The sequence below is a fragment of the Sorex araneus genome, chromosome 1 (assembly GCF_027595985.1).
Source record: "Sorex araneus isolate mSorAra2 chromosome 1, mSorAra2.pri, whole genome shotgun sequence".
NCBI classification, from domain to species: Eukaryota; Metazoa; Chordata; class Mammalia; order Eulipotyphla; family Soricidae; genus Sorex; species Sorex araneus.
The window spans coordinates 17,995,703-18,016,604 of record NC_073302.1 but is presented as its reverse complement, the minus strand read 5'-3'; the positions used below and the strand labels follow the sequence as shown (position 1 = coordinate 18,016,604).

At 47.8% G+C, this 20,902-nt stretch overlaps 1 protein-coding gene across 4 annotated transcripts in view; it reads right to left on the bottom strand.

Annotated features, from left to right (window-relative positions):
- ASTN2 (astrotactin 2) overlaps window positions 1–20,902 on the bottom strand; it is a 1,092,638-nt gene that overhangs the window by 138,651 nt on the left and 933,085 nt on the right. The gene's annotated exons all lie outside the window — the stretch shown is intronic.

Below are 20,902 nucleotides of genomic sequence, written 5' to 3'. Positions count from 1 at the left end.
ACAAGAACTGGAGGAGAGAATCTGGGAATCTCTCATTTGTGCTTGCCTTTTGTCCCTTCTCAACCCACGGACACCTAAGCAAACCCAAGGAACCAGGAACAACAGCCCCATCCCTCTCTGAGGGATGCCCCGAGGCCTACAGTGGGCAGCAGGGTCCTAGAGCCAAGGACAACTCCACAAAGGACAGAGCCCCTCCCTGGAGCTTTCCAGAACTAGTGAAGTGGAGAAGCATACTAAAAGAAGACCAGCATCTAGAGGACTGGGAAACCCTGTAGGGAAACAGCCACCTTACACTCTAATGGTGACTTCCAACAGTCCTTATACCATCTGACTTAGAATCCTTAAGAATCCCAGGACTTGGTTTTTGCTCAAGATCTGACAAGCCTGAGGAAGCACTTAATTATTACCATGCAGCGGAAAAGACAGGGGGCTTTAGCATTTTTGTTTGCTTGGTTTGGATCTGGCCTTCCTAACTGTGCTGCCTTGAACAGATGGATTCACGTGTTTCACCTTGGTTTCTTCATCTGTAGCATGAAGCAGTTCATCCCTGTTTCCTAGAGCTGGTTTTAGAAGTTTTGACGAAGAGTGTGGCTGTATAGAGGCTAACACAGAGCATGTGACAGGTTTCCAATGAGGAGTTCTTCCTAAGTACCCTTTTCCGTTATAAAAGCTCAGAGAAAAAAATATTCTAGATATTTACTGAACTTGATGACCCTCATTTTGTAAGTGTGGCATCTTCTCTCCTAATTCTCTTTGGGGAGGTGAGCTCTTGGACCTGGACATTCCTCTATCCTAGCACTCTGAATTGGTCTGGAGACCACAAAGGGGGACCAGAGAGGGTTTGCGGATCAATATCGTTGACGCTGAAAAGTCTCTGACTCCAAGAAGTGGATTTTATTTGCCTGGTTACATAATCAGCAGGCTCTGTGGTGTCCTCAACCATCCTGACCCTCGGGAGGAACCAGCCTTCCTAAGCTCACTCCAAGCCTTCTGGAAACTTTTTTGTTTCTTTTCAAATAAAAAAATAATAATCAATGAAATAAAAGTTTTAAAGGGGGCATGGTACCGATGGTGGTGGTGGAGGCAGTGGAGTAGATCCTGAGAGTTTGGGTAACTTCCCTGGTCCCACTTGCTGCCTGGGGAACGTGCAATGACAGGGTGTAGATCAGGGCTGAAGAAGAAGCATTGGACTGGCAAGGGCAGACGCTGCCAGGATGTGGGCCCGGGGGCGGGCTGGAAGATGGTTTTTTGGTGTCACTGCTTTGCCCAGATGAAGGCCCCAAACCAGAGACTCCTCCTGGGGGTACCATCTGCCCCAGCTGTTGCCACTAAGTCTGTGTGGCATCCCTCAGGCTGCCCCAGAAGGCAGCTCGCTCTTGGCTGCAATGTGGAAGCGGGTTAAGAGCTGGTCTCCAGCCCTCCTCCCTGGAGTCAGCACCTCAGCCTCCTTTGTTCTCTGACACCCCCCTCCCCAACACCCTGGACCTCCCCTTTCCCCTCCACCCTTTCTCTCAATTCCTTCTCCTTTCTCACCCCGCTCCTGGCCTCCCTCTATTCCCCTACAGAAACATCTACTCAAGTCCAAGTGTTTCAGATGCTTGTGGACCTGTGGCCAGGAGTGGGGAGTGTGTGTGTGTGTGTGAGTGTGTGTATGTGTGTGTGTGTGTGTGTACAGGGGGGTATGTGGCCCACGAGAGGCGGCCCTGGGTGTGCTGTGTGAGCCTGCTTGTAGGGAGTGGGTCGAACAGGCAGATGGTTCATAGCATATGTCCTTGCAGCGTGCCTGGGGGGAGGTGGCTGAGTTGCTGCAGCCTGCCTGCTTCTGTGGCTTGTCTGTGAGCTGCCCCGAGGGGTGTCTGTTGTTGTGTGGTACGCTTCCCACCCCCACCCCACCCCGGGCGCTGTGGGGTTCCGCGTGGGCTGTGTGTGGGTGCGCGGTGTGTGTCCCATGTGTGTCTTTGTTATCTGCTTTTGCGGGTCTGTGGTACACGTGGCGACTTGAACGCCCCCATGGGATGATGTGCTTACATGTGTGTGCATGTGCATGTGCGTGCATGGGTGGCTGCCTGGCAGCTGGGTGGGAGGACCACAGCCCCTGTAGGTCTGTGTGTGTGTGTGTGTGTGTGTGTGTGTGTGTGTGTGTGTGCGTGTGTGTATGATGGACGGCATTCACGTGTGCTTCTGCCTACGGCGGGGGATATGTTTTCAATCTGGAGCTTGTGGGCTGCCTCGGTGTGGGAGGCGTGCTGCCTCGGTTGTCCGGGGGCTACAACGCCGCGCGTTTCCTGGTGTCCCCATGTCCATGTGCTGTGTTTTCCCCCTGCCTGCTCTTCCTCCCCTTCGGGTGCCCCAGCCTCCCTCCCTGTTCCTCTCCTCCCGAGGCTGTGACCACTCTCAGCTGACACCTCCGCAGCTCTGGCAACCCGAGAACAGCCTGGAGAAAGGTCAGCTGGCCACCTTCTCTAGGGGGCCTGCCCAGCTCCAGCGGCTGCTCCGTGTTGCATGGGGTGGGAGCGCCCTCTGTTGGGCCTGCCAGTCACGTACAGCCTCACCACTGGAGTCTCTCCTGGCCCCACTCACATGGGGGGTGGGAGGTAGGGGGCGGGGAGGGGACCAGGCTTGCAGCCTCCTGCACAGAACGTGTTGGAGATGGGATATGGGTATGATTACCCTGTGACGTCTCAATCATCACAAGAGGAAGGGAAAACGTTAGTTCCCGAGAGCAAGACGTGGGCTACCACACCAGAGTCACCCCGCTGTGCCAACCACCTTCTGAGCAACCTGTGACTGTGGGGGACAGCAACAAGACTCCCAATTCATATTCAAGCGAGTTAGAATCCTAATCCACGCTTCCCCGTCCCCATCCATCACCTGCCCCAAGAATTAAGTACCCAGGACCTTAATTTTCCTTTTGCCGAGGTGGAGATCTGCCCAGAAAGGCCCAGAAAGCAGGTGGAGTCCAGAGTCAACCATCAGAGGGACAAAGACACGCCAGGGAGGAAGGGCTGCACTGGTGGAAGAGTAGAGGAGAGTGGGTAGTGGGGTTGGTGACCATACCGCAGGTATGTCATTTTAAGAAGTTCCATTGGAGAAGGGGGTGAGAAAGGAAACCTGTACATACGTACACACACACACACACACACACACACACACACACACTCCACCTGGTGGGGGGAGGGGACTCTGTTTCTGCACCCAAACACAAAACTCTCAACCGGACTTGATGACCAATAGCCTCAGACTTGGGGGACAGGTATGGTTACTATTTCTTGATTGAGAGGCACCGATTTCTTAAAAAAAAAAAGATGGGCTTGTGTCACATCATTATTTCAGCTGGTGATTAAAGAAGGGTTTCATGACAGTGGCTGCTTCTCTAAACAGGTTGTGTGAGGGCCCCAAACAACCTTGCCCAGTGGATCACAAGAGTCTTCAAATAAGTTTGACAAATGTAAGTTTAAACAAGCTGAAATTGATTTCTATCCCGAAGGCTAGTGCGGAGCAGTATTTAATACAGTAAATACCGTCTCATGGATTTCTGACAAAGGGGGGACAGTTCACAAGACATCTCCCACCAAATGCCTGGTTAATAGCATCTCTTCTTTTCCTACCAGATTTTTTTCCCTTTGGTTTTGGGGCCACGCCCAGCAGTATTCAGTTACTCCTGGCTCAGCACTCAGGAATTGCTCCTGGTGGGCCCAGGGGATCATATGGGATGTTGGGGATTGAACCTGGGTTGGCTGCCTACAAAGCAAGTGCCCTACTTGCTGTTCTATGGCTCCTTCCCTCTCCGCTGGAATTTTAAGGGAGAAAATACTGAACTCATATCATCATTGTGGAATAGAAAGGGTGGGCAAGGGGAGCACGTGAGCAATATCCTAATGAATATAAGTGGCTGTTTTCCAATAAAACTTTATTTGTAAGACAGGCAAATAGACCGGGGCTCACGTGAGCCAATGCCTAAATCAGATGGGGAAGAGAGGAATGAGACGTTACCAGATTAGGAGAATCTCTCACCAAGGGCCTGCTCATAACTGTTCCCTCTGGTCTCCCACTCCATCCTCACCCCATCTTTTGATCGGGTTCTGAGCCCTGAGGGTGAGCTTACTGCTGGGGAGGCAGAGAAAGCAGCTTGCATTTGTGATAAGCTGAACAAACAGCTTAGGCTCTCAGGGGAAGTTGCTTGTGAGCACATCCGCGTGCCCGGATTTAGGCTGTCGGAAAGGCAGAGAGAGACCACAAACCTGGTCCCTCCTTGTGAAAGGGATGGGCCTTTTCTCCTTAAATGCCAGCCTAATTGTCAGATTAAAATGTTGATCTGGGGGCCGGAGCGATAGCACAGCAGGTAGGGTGTTTGCCTTGCACGTGGCTGGCTGACCCGGGTTCGATTCCCAGCATCCCATAGGGTCCCCTGAGCACCGTCAGGAGTAATTCCTGAGTGCATGAGCCAGGAGTGACCCCTGTGCATCACTGGGTGTGAACCAAAAAGCAAAAAAAAAAAATGCTGATCTGTTTCTGTCTACCTGGGGTAGGTCACTGGCCCCACTGCACAGTCAGGTCAACCCTGCAGATGCCTCAATATCATCAGATATGATGTGGTCTGTGTCCAGCACAACCACATTACTCCTTACAAATACAACCTGTTTCTTTCTACTTGGTGCAAGGTCAGAATCAAGTGCCCGGTCCTGGCCTTGAAGCCACCAATCTGACCTTGATCTTAAACAGAAGCCTCATTCTCTTCAGTGTGGCCTTGCACCGGAGTTGCAAGCTCTAACCTTTGGGTCTTTGTCCAAAGCAAAGGAACACCTTTCCGGAATGCCTTTCTCCTTTCCTCTTTTTTCCTCCAAATCTCGTGCTCACTCTCCAAGTTCTACTCTCAGTTCTTCGTGTGGATGGAAGAGCTTCTCCCCTCTGAATTGCTACCAGACCACATTTCTTATGTGCAATATCACTTCCAGGATTTTTTCCCCCTCTTTGTTTTCTAGAATCGAACTAACATTTTTAGGGGGCTGGAGTGATAGCACAGCGGGTAGGGCGTTCGCCTTGCACGCAGCCAACCCGGTTTTGATTCCCAGCATCCCATATGGTCCCCCAGCACCGCCGGGAGTAATTCCTGAATGTAGAGCCAGGAGTAACCCCTGTGTATCGCTGGGTGTGACCCAAAAAGCAAAAATAAATAAATAAATTTAAAAAATAAAACAAGGAACTAACATTTTTAGAGTAGTTAGATATATCAACTATTTGAAAGAGCCACACATTGAAGAAACTGCACATAAAAAAATGGAAAGAAATCAGTAACGGGGTAGCTCCCAAAGAGATGAATCAGGGAGATGGGCACTGTTTGGGGGGCATCCTGAAGCTCTGCTGTGGCTGAGTGGAGGGTCTCTGCAGTGAAGAGAGACAAGGCTGGGAGGAGAGAGGGGTCAGCCTACCCTCAATACTAGGAGTTTCACAAAGGCTAGTTTATAGGAGGCTGGAGAAAAGGCGCCTTCTCACTGGGCATCCCAAGTGACAGAGCGAGCAACTGATCAATAAAATCTATTTAAAATCTATAGATTTCTCCCCTTAGTTTTCCTTGGGGGGAGACACTCCCCAGCATTATTCATCCCCCCAACCCCACTCTAGCAATTTTCAAGTATTTGGGATAGTGGTTCAATGTGAGGGTCCAGGAAATGGTGCTGCTCAGACCCACAATCCATTCCAGTAAGTACTTTGTCACCTCCAGGGTTATGCCAAGCAATGCTCAGAGAACCATGTATCGTGCCAGGGATCGAACAGAAGTCAGCCTCGTTCAGGCCATGGTATCTGTTCCAGCCCTAGGTATCTGTTAATTTTATATAAATAAGGTTGACCTTCAGGTCTTAGATTGAAAAAAAAAGAAAAAGAACCTCTGATGGAATTTCCTTACATTTTTCATATAAGAAAGGAACTGAGAAGGCAGAAAAGGTTAGTTAGGGTAGGGGAAGAGTCTACAGCAGGAGAGTAAAAGGCTGATCCTTACAGATGCTCCCTGAGGCTAAATCCTTAACCATCACCACCCTTGAAACACTGAGTGCCTCCTCACTTCTCCAGAACACGGGGGTGTGCTGAGGTCAGGCAGGAGGTAGGGAGGGCAGAGTTGCAGGGTGAGGGCAAGAAGGTGGCTTCAAAGCACAAACTTCTCTGTTCAAAGAGCAAGTGTGGCTGATCTAGAAGAAAACCTCTTCCAGGGGAAAGGAGAGGAAAGGAGAGGAAGAGGGGAGACAAATCCCCTTGTATTCCCACTGACCTTTGTCATGTGGTAAGCACTGGACAGACCAGCACAATTCTGTGACTGGAAGAACCCCCAAGGATCCTGAGCCCAACCTTGGTCCACATTTGGGTACTCTGGCCTGTCCTCGTATGGCCCCTGTCACAAGAAAACCAAGGCATCTTCCACCCAGCAAGCTGGTATAGCATGGAGTGCGGGATCTAGGAGCAGATGAGAAAGGGGAATAACCCCCTCAGAAGAAGCACTTCCTAGGGGTCAGAGAAACAGGTAAGACCGTCACATGGGTCATGAGCTTGGTTCAAATCCTTAGCATTATAAATGGTCCCCTGAACAATGCCAGGCTCAGCCAAGCATCACACACCACCCCCCCACCACAACCACCACACACACACACACACACACACACACATATACACACACACTACCCACTTCGAAATAATAAAGCTGTAACACAGATACCAGACTCTGATGCCTGCCTCCTAACTCTATCTAAGTGACCCTGTAACAACCTTCAGAATGGGGACACTATCCTTATTTCACAGGCAAAGAAACTGGAGATAAGGGATATTTCTGGAACCAAATCAGAAATCTTCCATAGGTTCCTACCTTCCTACTGAGGTTCCAATTCAGAAGAATGGTTTGCTACCTGAGGCCCATGCAATTCGTGTTTGTTTTATCTTGGGAGGTTGTAGGGGGGAGGGACAAATGTGGTGGTGCTCAGGGATCACTCTGGTGGGGCTTGGGGATCATATATGATGCTAATGATAGAACGTTGGCCACAGTCAACACAAGCGCCCTACCCGCTGTACTATCACTCCTGTCCCATGCCATAGAAATTTAGCCCAGGGCTGCAGCAATAGCACAGGAGGTCGTGCGTTTGCCTTACATGCGGCCGACCCGGGTTCAATTCCCAGCATCCCATATGGTCCCCTGAGCACCGTCAGGAGTAATTCCTGAGTGCAAAGCCAGGAGTAGCCCCTGTGCATCGCCAGGTGTGACCCAAAAAGCAAAAGCAAAAAATATAATTTAGCCCAAAATAAGAAAGCTTAACATGAGGTCCAGAAGAGGCAAGATGACTGAGGTAACCTCCACAGGGGACAGGGCTGGGAGGGGGTGACCTTGCCAACTGGCAGGACTGCAGGATGAGCAGGAGATGATGCCAGGCCAGGGCAGGAATGCAGGAAGTGCTTCGGGACAGGATTAGGGCGCCCTGGCAAGGCCAAGGCCGCTGGCTGACACGTTGCTGGTGCTCTGTGTGCCTGCTCTCCCCTTCCTGTCCCCCCAGACAAAAGAGGGAGGGAGCACGCAGGGTACAGGCAAATGGGAGTGCCCTGGCCTGGTCCCATCATCAGAATGCCAGCCACACCCTGGATCTGTTACCTGCTCTTCTGTGAAAGACAGCACAAAAACACACATCCCACTTGCCCCTCGCTTGGAAAGTGAGTTCAGGGCTGGAGCGATAGCACAGCGGGTAGGGCATTTGCCTTGTACGGGGTAGGGCATTTGCCTTGTACGCGGTCGACCAGGGTTCAAATCCCAGCATCCCATATGGTCCCCTGAGCACCGCTAGGAGTAATTCCTGAGTACAGAGCCAGAAGTAACCCCTGTGCATCGCCGGGTGTGACCCAAAAAGCAAAATAAATAAATAAATTGAGTTGATCCTTTCATCTTTGCCTCTGCTCAGGGCCAGCCCTTAGAAGGGCACTGGTGGAGGGATGGGTGTTTGATCATTGTGTGATTGTAACCCAAACATGAAAGCTTGTAACTATCTCACAGTGATTCAATAAAGTTAAAAAGAAAAAGTAACAACAGCAGAGATAACCAAAGTTGAGGGGGCCTCTTATTTGTGTGCCTAGAGCTTGTGACGAGCTTTGACGGCATTTCCTGCCTCTCTCCCCATAGTCCCCCTGGAGAGATATCCTGTCCTGGTACCCACCCAACAGAAGAGGCCCCAAGGCTCCCAAGGAACATGTGCTGAGAGTCCAGGGGACTCTGGAGGCATCAACTCCAAGGCTAATGGATGAGGAGTACCCAAAAAGGATATGGGGCAAGTATGGGAGGCCGTGCGTGCACACAGCAATTCTGAGGTGAGGAAGAGTCCAGGAGGCAGGTAAAGAGAATAAAAGGAAAGGGGGAGTGCAAACCCAGGGAAAAATTTTCCACCTGTTTGCCTTGCACGCAGCTGACCTGGGTTCGATTCCTCTGCCCCTCTTGGAGAGCCCGGCAAGCTACCGAGAGTATCTCGTCCACATGGCAGAGCCTGGCAAGCTACCCATGGTGTATTCGATATGCCCAAAACAGTAACAAGTCTCACCAGGGAGACGTTACTGGTGCCCGCTCGAGCGACTCAATGAGCAATGGGATGTGACAGTGAGACAGTACTACAGCAATCTGGTGCTGAGCCACTTGTGATGATCCCATTTCATTCCTTCCTCCTTTGACTCTGTGAAGAGGGTTTCCACACCCTCCCACTCCACTGAGGAGCCAGTTTTGTTAGCCACCCAACCATGGTGGGGGCAGGGCAGGCTCTCAGAAAGGGTTTCCAGGAAGCAAAGGCGTTTCTGGGACCGAGGATGTAAAGCAGGGGCAGCATACTCACCTTGCCTATGTGAGACGTCATAATGGCATGATTGGTTCTCCTCCTGGCATATTTCCCTGGAGCAGTGCTGGGGCCATGCCAAGCACCAGATCACGGGTAGCTTCTAAACACCACTGGTATGGTCCCCAAAGCAAAGGGCCTTTCAAATGCCGAGGATTATAATGGGCAGTGAGCAGAGGCAAAGGTAATAGGGAATGACCACAGGAGGCAAGAGGAGATAAGACTGGGGAGGTTAGAAGGGGTAAATATGTGGAGAAACGGGGGGGGGAGGGGCACAGAGCAATAGTATAGCAGTTAGGGCAATTGCCTTGCACACGGTTCACGTGGGGTTGCTCCCTGGCAATCCCCAATAGTCTCCTGAGAACAACCAGGAGTGATCCCTGAGCAAGGAGCCAGGAATAAGCCCTTCGCACAGCAGTGTGTGTCCCAGGACAAACAAAGATGTGGGGAAACCCTGTAGTCATGAGCAAAAATGAGGACCTCACTTGGCAGGCAGAAGAGAATTGTGATGGGCTTTTCCTGTAGCCTCACATAGACAACCACGTGGAGATCACACAGGTTAACAGGATACTGGCTGGGGTCCAAGAGGGAAAAGATGATGGAAGACTGGTGAGTTAGGAAGTGGCTACACTGGCCCAGAAGGGTTACGAGGAGGGCGAGGGGTTCAGGGGCAGTGCTCAGAGATGATGGTGACCCAGCCTCCTTCTAACTGGGAAGTGGACCGTCTGATTTTTTGTTTGTTTGGTTTTTTGTGTTTGTTTATTTCTTTTTGGCACACCTGGCGATGTACAGTGGTTACTCCTGGCTCTGCACTCAGGAATTACCCCTGGCGGTGCTCAGGGGACCATATGGGAAGCTGGGAATCGTACCCGGGTCAGCCGCATGCAAGGCAAATGCCCTACCCGCTGTGCTGTCCCTCCAGCCCCGAGAAGTGGAGCATCTGAAAGGGGAGCCAGGGGTGGAACTGGAGGATGAAAGGATGGACCTGGAGCTCATCCTTCTCTGCCTCCCCTCCTTTCCTCTCTACTGCTGTCTCTTGCTCCCCCATGCTCCTTCTCCAGATGAGTCTTTTCTCTAATTCTGCAGCTTTGTCTTCTCTGGAATCCTTTGGAAATGCTGACATCAGTTCAGAAAATCAAAAAAAAAAAAAAAAAACAACCAATGATGTCCAAGATTATGTCAACAGAAAGTAGCAGAGCCTGACCTAAAATTCCCAAATCTGGGTCTTTTCTACTCGAGCACACGGCTTCCTAAAATAACACCATTGTTTCTTCTTCCCCATAAGCTACCTTCTTTAAGGTAAGTTTATTATTATTTTTTTCAAAGGGGAAAGAAAACAGACCCCCCCCAAACACACACACACACACACACACACACAGTCGTGGACCAAGAAACTAGAGAATATGTAAGATATTCTTGGATAAAATCATTTTGTGCACCACGCCTTCTCTCCTTCGGAAGAATTACAGAAGGTTCCGATCAGCAGAGAAGCAGACTGGAAATTTCACGCTCTAACAAGTTCCAAATATTTTTGTATTATTATTTACTTATTTTCTTAGGAAGTCAATTCCACACTTGGAAGGCGGGGAAGTCAAGACGGGGCCATAATGAGAGGCTTAGATCCCCCTCTTGAAAAGGAAGACACTTGGGCAAACCACAGCCCCCGTTTCTGAACCCTCCCTAGAAGCCTGCTCCCCCTACTAGCTCATTTCATGATCCCAACAGTCCTGAAAGAGTGTGAGTCCCCAGGTCTTAAAGATGGGGTCAGGGGCTAAAGCGATAGCACAGTGGGTAGGGTGTTTGCCTTGCACGCGGCCGACCCAGGTTCAATTCCCAGCATCCCATATGGTCCCCTGAGCACCGCCAGGAGTAATTCCTGAGTGCAGAGCCAGGAGCAAACCCTGTGCATCGCCGGGTGTGACCGAAAAAGCAAAAAATAAATAAATTAAAATTTTTAAAAAGATGGGGGTCACAGATGCCTCCCCTGATGTGGTCAACCAGCTGAAGTGGAAGGCACTGAGGGGAACGCAGAATCTGCATGCGTCCAAAGCTTCCCTTCTCTGTACTGTGGGTGCCCACAGGCCTTTCCACCTTCAGTTTGGCACCTCTTGCTTTTGCCAAGAAGGACCTGAGGAGTAGGTGGTGTCTGTGCACTGTTTGTATAATATAGCGTGGGGTGGGGGGGGAGGAGGGAATATGGAGGAGGGGTGGTATGAGGAGCTGAGCAGCCACACCCCACCCCCGCTCCCAGCCCTGCTCACCTGTTCTCTCACCCTCTTGTTGTCTGAAGTCCACCCCCAGATCTGGGAGGTAGCTGGCTGAAACCCATAGGGGAACAGCCAACTAACTCCCCTTCCCCATCTCCTGTCTCCCATGGCCAGGCCCCAAACAACCACCATCTGTAAAAGGAGGGGGGTCCAGAGGAAAGCAGCTCCAGTTCCACATCCCACCAGAGGGGAAGAGCTTAGAGCAAAGGTTGGGATTCCTTCTCGGAGGGAAGGTGAGGACAGACACACTAGGAGGCAAAGAGTAGGGCGGGGGCGGGGGGAGAAGGGGAGGCTGAGGGGAGGGGGTGCTGAATCCTGAACCCTGCAGGAGGGTTCCAAGGGATGGAATAAGAGGCCGTGGAAAGCATCAATGGGTCTGTCTTCTTGTCACCAAGAAGCATCATCCCTACTTAAGGACTACAAGTGGGACGAGTCCGGGACAGATCTACTCACTCCCAATCCAATGCCCGGCAGGAGCTGGCTGTGCTCTGACCACTCTGAGCTGCAGAACTGACCTTCCACCGGGCTGGTGGCCCGGGACAGCCAACACAGCCAGGCTACTCTTCCTTTCTTTAATCCCTCACTGCCATTTCCACACAAAAATCATAAAAGATCCCAGAAATGGGAGGTACTCCTAATGGGTTTTTTTGGCAGTGAGAAATTCATCTTTTTTTAAACCAAGGGGACTTCTTTTTTTTCCCCTTTCCTAAAGATCTTTGGCAAACAGAAGCTAAATTGCTTCCAGACCTCATGAAAGGTATTTTGTGCAAACGAGGTGTGATTTACACTTCCTTTAATTAGTCTGAACCCTGGAAAAAGAGAGAAATAATAGAAAACAAGCGCTATGTAGAAAACAAGTCCAAACAGCCCTAAAATAACAGTTTTTGTAAAAGCATCAAGTTGAGGGTGTTAGAAGGAGACCAACAACAACAACAAAAAAAATCCTTCTAATTCTGGGAGTGGAGCAATTACAAGTGAATTGAAGTTTTGTTGGACTCCTTTCCCTGGGGATGGGGGTGGGGAGAAAGTTTGGCAGCAAAGAGGTTTAGTGTTCTCAGAGCAAGTTTCAAGTTCTGGTTGACCTTCCTTCCGTTCAACCTCAGTCTTTTCTGAGGGCATTTGGGGTCTAGGGAGCGAGCCAGTCAGGGAGGGGGAGGACAGTCTGCTTGTAATCATGGACCCTTTGCCATCCGGTTTCTGTCATAGCTGTGTCACATCACAACATGTGGAAAGAAGCTTGGCCTTGGGAATCACAGACCTGGGTTCCAGTTTTAACTCTGCCATTTGCCACCAGACAAGCAATATCTGTAGTGCACTGACCACTCCCTCGCTCCCTACTCCCCATCACCCCACTTCCTTTGACTCTTCCTCTGGTTCCACCATCTTGCTTCTGCTCAGTCTGTGTTCATTTAGCTAGAGCTTAGCAGCTAGGGTTGCTCAAAGCTTGTCCCTGGTGTACTTCTTCTCTTGGTCCATGGTTCTTATCAAGACAATGCATCCACAGGTGTTGTTTTCCGCTTTGCAACTGATAATCTTCTGAGTTCTACTATCCCCTATTTCTGGCCCTCAGAGTCAAAGTTCTGGCTACATTGTTACTCGCCTGTTTCTATTCAACATAATCCAGACTGGAACTCCAGTATTTCTCTATCAGTTCCACTTCCCAGAGAAGAAGATCCATAGTCCATGCTCATATTCTCCTGAACCTCATTTCTTCTTTGCCTTCTTGGTCTGTTCCAAAAACAGGCCCAGCAGATTACACCTGTGCGTTGACCCTTTAGGACCTGATCCCATCTGAACAAAGTGGAATAACTCAGTGAAAGACTCTTTAAGCACATTCTGCTGGGCAATACCATGGACGCTCTGTTTCTTCACTTGTTTTCCTCTTCTTATTTCTCAGTTTATCTGTGATCTAACAGTCTCTGAAGAATCCACAACCCAACCCAGCAACCCATGGAAGAGTTCAGGTTTTTGGGATAACACTGACACAAGAAAAACAACCCTCTACTATGAATTTCCTTTTGACTACACATCTCTCTTAAAGAAGAGAGAGAGAAAGAGAGAGAGAGAGATAATAAAGTAAAATCTAGCACAATAGCAAAATCTTCACAGTAAAAGGCACAGAATGAGTGAGGTCATATTCTACACACACAAAAAGAACAATTTCATTTGACTTGATATTTTTAAGGGCGTAGGAGTTCATGTCACCTCCAGAATACTGGAAACCATAGTTCTTTCTCATTGATCATTGCACTGTCTACATTTGAACAAAGACTAATGAGTGTGATGACCAAGTTCTGAGGCTAACTCACTGCAGAACCTGGGATGAGCCCCTTCCATGCTCCAGGGTTCACTCCTTCTGTCTGTACAACAAAAGGAAGGATTGAAAAAAAAGCAATGTCCCTGAGTGATCAAGCTTCCATTGGATGTCACACTCTAATCCCCATCCTTGTAGATGAACTAAGAGAGGAAAACAAAAGTCGAGGTATGTACCTGACGTCACATGATTAATAAATGCTGTAACTGAGATCTCAAGCAGAGCCACTGATTGAAGTCTGTAGGATAACATGGGGTTTGTCCTTTTAGACTTGCCACAGGGAACTTAGTTTACCTTAGAGCAATGGCCTTTCTGTATGGACACAGGAAGACAGTTAATAATATGCTTTGTAATTTGGGAGCTGATTGACTCCAATAATATTTACTCCCTGGCATCTGCTTTCTCAACTCAGTTGCCCTTAGTTCCTAGCACCCCAAAAGCAGGGTCCCAATGAGGGATGGAATGGACCCAGGGAAAGCTGTGAGCTACCCTGGCATCAAAATGGGCCAGGCCAAAGTGCCACAATACTCAACTATAAGTTGAGAGCATGGTCATAGACAAATGCTGTCATGATCCAAAAGTGACGACAAGACTAGGACCCTGCTGGGATTAGGAAGACTAATCTGGCCTGAGGACTGTGGTCTGGAATATATAGTGAATGTCCTCAGGAAGAACCAAACGTTAGGTCAGCTATATCTCTTACTGTGCTCATACAGAATGATATTGCTAGAAATATTAGAAGTAAATTTACTATAACTATTTAAGCAGATTACTAGCTCACACCCTGACACAACCTTGTTTGGACCCCACCCTTGATCGGATCTTCTTAGATGAGATTTTCCTTAGATGAGATTTTGTTAATCTCCTTGAGAAATGGTCTTACACCTCTTTGTTGATTTTTTAATGTTCAACCCACCTTTGTGTCACCACCCTATGTAATTTGCTATATAAACTAAGATTGTGGGGAACTGACTAGAGACAGAAGAAGACAGAAGAGACGTAGAAGGAGACACAGGGAGGACATGGGAGAACAGAGAAGACACGAAAGGAGAGACAGAGAGAGGTGAGGAGAGACTACAGAGACAGAGACAGACAGAGAGACAGACAGAAGAGAGCACAGCGGCACACACAGAAGCAGAGCACAAGGAGGAACCATCCCGATCTGGTCCATACACAGAAAGCTTGAGAACACCTAACGCAAGCGGTGCGTGTGAGAGAAAACTGCCCCGAGTGCCCTCGGAAATGACATGATGCATCATTGCGTCTCCCCCTCCCGCGCAGGCCGCCCCTAGTGATTTTTTATAGCTGGCATCCCTGGTCTGGGCACAATCTACCAACTAAAGGTAAGAATAGCGTTCGGTGTACCCTTGCTCTAGAAAGTGAGTGGGAGAATAGATTTTTTATTAACTTTTTTTTTTAATTTTTAACTTTTTTTTTTATTATTAAATCACCGTGTGGAAGATTACAATGCTTTCGGGCTTAGGTCTCAGTTATACAATGCTGAAACAACCATCCCTTCACCAGTGCCCATATATCACCACCAAAAAAAAAAAAAACCCACACAGTACACCTCCCATCCCGCCCCCCCACCCCCTACCTTGTAACTGATAAGTTTCATTTTACATTCTGTTTACTTTGGTTACATTCAATATTTCAACACAAACCTCACTATTGTTGTTAGGAGTACCCCACTAGATTCAGACCTACTGTGAAGACAAATAAGGTCTACTTATTTACAAATAAGGCTTACAAATATTTACAAATAAGGCTTACAAATAAGGCTACTGCGGCCGCGCCAGTTTTGAATTTCTGTACTTTAACAAGAAGTCCAGGGAGATTTCTTCCAGATATTAGATAATTGCAGGCTTGAAAACCCAATCTGTGGTCGTCTTAATATGGCGGCCACCGTGCCCTTCATCCCCGGAGAGAAAGAGGCGAGAGAGAGAAATACCTTTCCCCTCCCGGGCGGGCACGGGGCCGAGGCTTAGTTCTCAGGCTGGAGACATTCTGCGAGGAGTTGCCCACGCCGAAAGAGCTTTTGCTGGGTCTGGATTCACGCTTGTGCAGCTGCGGAGAGGCCGCACATGCGTGCGGCCCCCGGGATCACATCTCGGCGGTCTTTTATTAACTTTTTTAATGGAATCACTGCTAGATACATGGTTATAAAGCTGGTCATGGTTTGTAAAAAATCATAAAGGCGGCGCGTAGGGGGGAGGGGGAGATATGATGAGTGTCGTGTCGTTCGGTTGTCCGAAGGCACTTGGGGCAGCTCTCTCTCACACATGCCGCTCGAGTTTGCTCTCGTGCTGCTGTGTGTGGACCGGCTGCTGTGTATGGACCGGATCTCATCTCTTCCTAACCCCAGCAGGGTCCTAGTCTTGTCGTCACTTTTGGATCATGACAGCATTTGTCTATGACCATGCTCTCAACTTATAGTTGAGTATTGTGGAGCTTTGGCCTGGTCCATTGTGATGCCAGGGTAGCTCACAGCTTGCCCTGGGTCCATTCCGTCCCTCATTGGGACCCTGCTTTTGGGGTGCTAGGAATTAAGGGCAACTGAGTTGAGAAAGCAGATGCCTGGGAGTAAATATTATTGGAGTCAATCAGCTCCCAAATTACAAAGCATATTATTAACTGTCTCCCTGTGTCCATACAGAAAGGCCATTGCTCTAATGTAAACTAAGTTCCCTGCAGCAAGGCTAAAAGGACAAACCCCATGTTATCCTACAGAAGTCCACATTGCACTTGATATTCCCTATAAAGTCCACATTTTATTGTTCTTGTAAGCACACCTTTGAGTGTGTTCTCTCATCCTTTCATTCATGCTACAAAATGCTCCTTGCATGTTTTCTCTGAGTAGAGATGTGTGCTGAACACAAGAAAATAGGGATCAGAAAACTCACAGACTGACTCCAGAAACAAGGCACTGGGACCAAGACAGTGAAGGGATGCCATCTTTCCTTCCCCAGAGTCACTTGGGTTGGGTTTATGATCCTCCTCAAAGGGCTCCCAAGGCTTCCCTCTGCCTACAGGATGAAGTCCAAACAGCTCAGCCTGTTTTCTCATCCCCCTGTGATCTGTCTCCTGTCTCATCTCCTCTCAGCCTCTTTCATTCAATAACATTTGTTAAGTATTAACCCTGTGCCAGACACTGTACTAGAATATTGGAATGCAATGTTGAGTGACAGAGATTTAGGTCCTGCTCTCCTGGAGCTCACAGATATGAATCAAATTATCACACTGATACAGAAGTAAAAAAGCCTCGGAAGCTGTCCCAGACTGAGACCTTTTGAGATGTGAGGTCCCCCCCATCAGATGTTTTCAGCCCTGTAAACCCGAAAGTCTGCAGTGACCCTTGGATTTATTTGATGATTAACAAGGTGATTTGTCTTTCTAATCATGCAGAAGTATTTGCTTCGAAAGAAAGAAGTTTATTTTTGGCAGCAAAAATATAATTTTATTTCAGAATAGTTTTTCTAGAATAAAAGAGAAAAGAAGAGAAAGCTTGTTGCTGTAGGATTTCATGCCTCACCGCCCCCCCACCCCTTCCTCCAGCATCACTGTGCTAAAGCTAATTGTTTTCTACATCCCCTGTCCCATACTATATTGGAAGCATGGAACTTAGTCCAGTGCTGGGCACCTTTTTGTCACCCAAAACATGTTCGAGATCAATTGTTAGCTTGCTGCCCCAAACAGATACTAGGGCAGACACATTGACTTGCCCACATATATATGTTCATAGCACTGTCCGTCCCGTTGTTCATCGATTTGCTCCAGCGGGCACCAGAAGCGTCTCCACCATGAGACCTATTGTTGCTGTTTTTAGCATATCGAATACACCACAGGTAGCTTGCCAGGCTCTGCCATGTGGGCGGGATTCTCTCGGTAGCTTGCCATGCTCTCTGAGAGGGATGGAGGAATCGAACCCGGGTTGGCTGTGTGCAAGGCAAACACCCTACCTGCTGTGCTACCGCTCCAGCCCAAAGCCTGAAAAAGGAAGCCATGGTCCAAAGGCGACAGTGTAGAGCTGAAGTCAAAACCAAAGAACCTGACATGTTGTGCTCCTACTCTGCCAGATCCATCCATAATCCTGGAGCCTGAAATAACCAGGAGGAAGATATGGCCTTCAGAGAAAGAGGTGCAGGGCTGCAGTCAGACACTGATGCGCCAGCCTTTGCTGTCTGTGTATTTATGCTCAGTTGTCGTCACTGAGTGAGATGTTTCAGGGTGACAGGTGCCCATCAGTTGGGGGAAACCCCAGTTTGCCCTCAAACAAGACCTCTGACTGAGAGAGGGATGCATTAACTTCTTCTCACCCAAACACTGTACCCCACTGTGTCTCAGTACCCAGTTAAGGTATAAGCTCATTAAGGCTCACTGAGTGATGTGGAGGGAAACTTTTATCCTCTCCAAAAACTGTGAAATGTGCCATAACCCAGTTGCTAGGGCCACATTTCACATACAGGAAGAAGAGGAACAGGGAGAAAATAGGTGGATTGCTCATTACAGTAAAACCTTTTTTTACTCATTTTTTTTCTCATTTCCAGGAAAACCTGAGTTGGGTAGGCCTCCAACCATCACCATCACCACCCAAACAATGTTCAAGGCAAGATTCCAGCTTCAGGCAAGTCATCGGGACAAATGTGGCTCATTTCCTCCTTACTCTGCATCCTGGGGTCATCTCCAGATGCATTTGGATTTGTCCTTGGACAACTAGCCAGGTATCAATAATGAGTTTTACACCCAGGTCCAGAGAACCCTGGAAGAAGTTTGCCAGTCTCTAAAATGTGCTTGATTAAGCCAACAGAGGTGGGGAAATTACTCTCAATGGGTAACTCCTTTCTCTCTTTAGGCCTTAATTGCTACTTAAGAGAAAAGCTGAGTGAAAGTTGACTTGGATGGTATCAGAAGTCCCTTCCAGTCTCTATCTAGATGGTTCCATAACTGAAAGACAGTTTGGCATAGCAACAAAGGCTGGGACTCTGGCAGACTTGGTTCAAATCCCAGCTCAGCACCGGACAAGTGATTCCACTTCATCAGTCAGCTCTCCCCTCTTAAAATGGGGGAGTAACAATTTACAACTCACAAGACTGCTATAAAAAATGACTTGAGAGAAGGTGGATTTGCTGTCATGAGCACAGACATGGGCAGTAAATGCTAGCTTTCACTCTGAGAAGGTCTTTGGACTTTGGTTCATTGGTAACTGGTTTCAGGAACCAGACTTTTATGGGGGAAATTAATAATAACCTTGACTAAGGCTTTGAGTTTAGGAATGGTCATGATTTCCAGTTACAGATTTTGGTTGTTCATCAGCAATGTGTGGCTCACCCACTAGCTAGAGCACAATTGTGGAGAGCTAGGGAAGCCTGCTTTCCTGAAAGTAGCTGGCTTTGTTACAGAGCTCTACGACTGCTACTCATGTGGGTATCAGTTCAACTTTGGAGGGAACCAGGTGGAGAGATCTTGATTCAGCGATCTCAACTTTGAACCCAAGTTCAATGATCTTGATTCAGAGATCCCACAGTTCAAAGATCTTGAGTCAAAAATCTCAACTTTGAATCAAAGTTCAACTTTGGCGGGAACCGGGTAGAGAGATACTGATTTAGAACTCAAAGGTAGACAACTGAGGATAATTTCTCCTCATGACTGAGAAATGTAATTATTTGGGGGACCCCCATATTCCTACCCCCAGGTTTTTTTCCCCCAATCATCCAGTTGCCAAAAGCTTCTGAGAGTTGCCAAAAGGATTACTGTGATCATTCCAAATCCTTGTAGAGTGACTTACTGGTGACAGGAACAGTATCCTTAGTTACATCTCAGTTCTACATTTTAAATTGTCTTTGTTTAGCTCACCGTTTTGCTCTCTGAATCCGTATTTTAATATAGTCCAAGGATATCCCACCTTATATACAAGAAACTTCTGAGAATAGAAATGAATAATAAAATGTTTATAAAGTAGATGGCAATACCATAACGCAAGAGATACTCATGTCTATTGCCAGGTCCTATAAACTTAAATCACTGCCTCTTATTTGTTCAATCTTAAAGTGATTGGACTTCTCCCCTGCCAGGACTCTAAAGGTCTTATTTCTGTCTCTGCCCAGTAGAGAAGCTGTAGATACTTTTTCTTTCTTGTCATATAGAGTGACCTGAGGGGACATTGGGCAGATTGTTGTCCTCAGTTCAAAGTCTTACTATAAAATTGAAACTCCACCCAGAAACCTGAGTCAGTGGAAGTATGAGGCACTGAACCCACATCCTGCCAAAAAAACCCACCCTCTGCTTTCCAGGATCCCAAATGATATTGGTCATTGAAAGCCCGGCCCTCTAACCTAGAGGGAAAAATCAGCTATGCTGCAGATGAATTTAATGTTCTGGGTTGGTGTTAAAACCCAAAGAGGGCCTTCCAAAACTGTGACCTTCTGCTCAAAGACTTGCTTTTTGTTTGGTTCTATCTTGTAAAACATTTTAGCAGCAAAGTTAGGACTTATAAAGTAGCGCCAATTGACAGCCTTGGGAAAGAAAAAGTCTCAGTTGGTTCATTCAGTAAAGACAGTGGATGTGATCATTCAGAGACAAGAGGTTGGTCTGTGTAGTGCTAACTAGAACAGATATCTCAGATCCTGGAACTGTAACAGGGTTTGGGGTGAGAACAAGGAAAGGCCTCATGCAAAGATGGTTAAAGAAGTCATAACTGCATATGGCTTTGCCCAGGACAGTGGGATAAATAAAATCAGGAACCTCTTGGCTTTTGAGACATTCCTCAGCATCTGAGAACAGTAAAGAATAATATACTGCCTCCTTAATAGTTACCTAACTATGATTATTTTTTTTTTCTTTTTGGGTCACACCTGGCGATGCACAGGGGTTACTCCTGGCTCTGCACTCAGGAATTACCCCTGGCCGTGCTCAGGGGACCATATGGGATGCTGGGATTTGAACCCGGGTCGGCCGCGTGCAAGGCAAACGCCCTACCCGCTGTGCTATCTCTCCAGCCCCTTAACTATGATTATTCTAAAGAGTAAATCATAACATTGACCTCTGACATTTACGATTTGGTTCTGTATGTAAGAAATATTGTTTACAAATAAATAAAATGCACAAATTTAAATACAGAAGTCATGCTTCTGTGCTTTAAAAAAATGACTGAATTCTCCTTTTTCACATGCATGACCAACCCATCAGAAAAATTCAAGGAAAAGAAATCAAAGGGAAAAAGATGGTCTCTCAGCTATTTAAGAAACTTCACATGAACTGGTATAACTTTCTCTCCCTCTCTCTCTCTTAAGAGAGTGAACTGAAATTTAAAGAACTGATTTGGGGAAGCAGGTGTAGAGGAAGTTTATGTATTTTTAAAGTGATAACACTAATCTACATAATTAGCAAATCTCTATTCAGAGTTCCTATTTGTCTCAGGAAGCTCTTCCCCCACTAGATGCTTCATCATCGAACATTTTGAAAGGGGTGTAGCCACG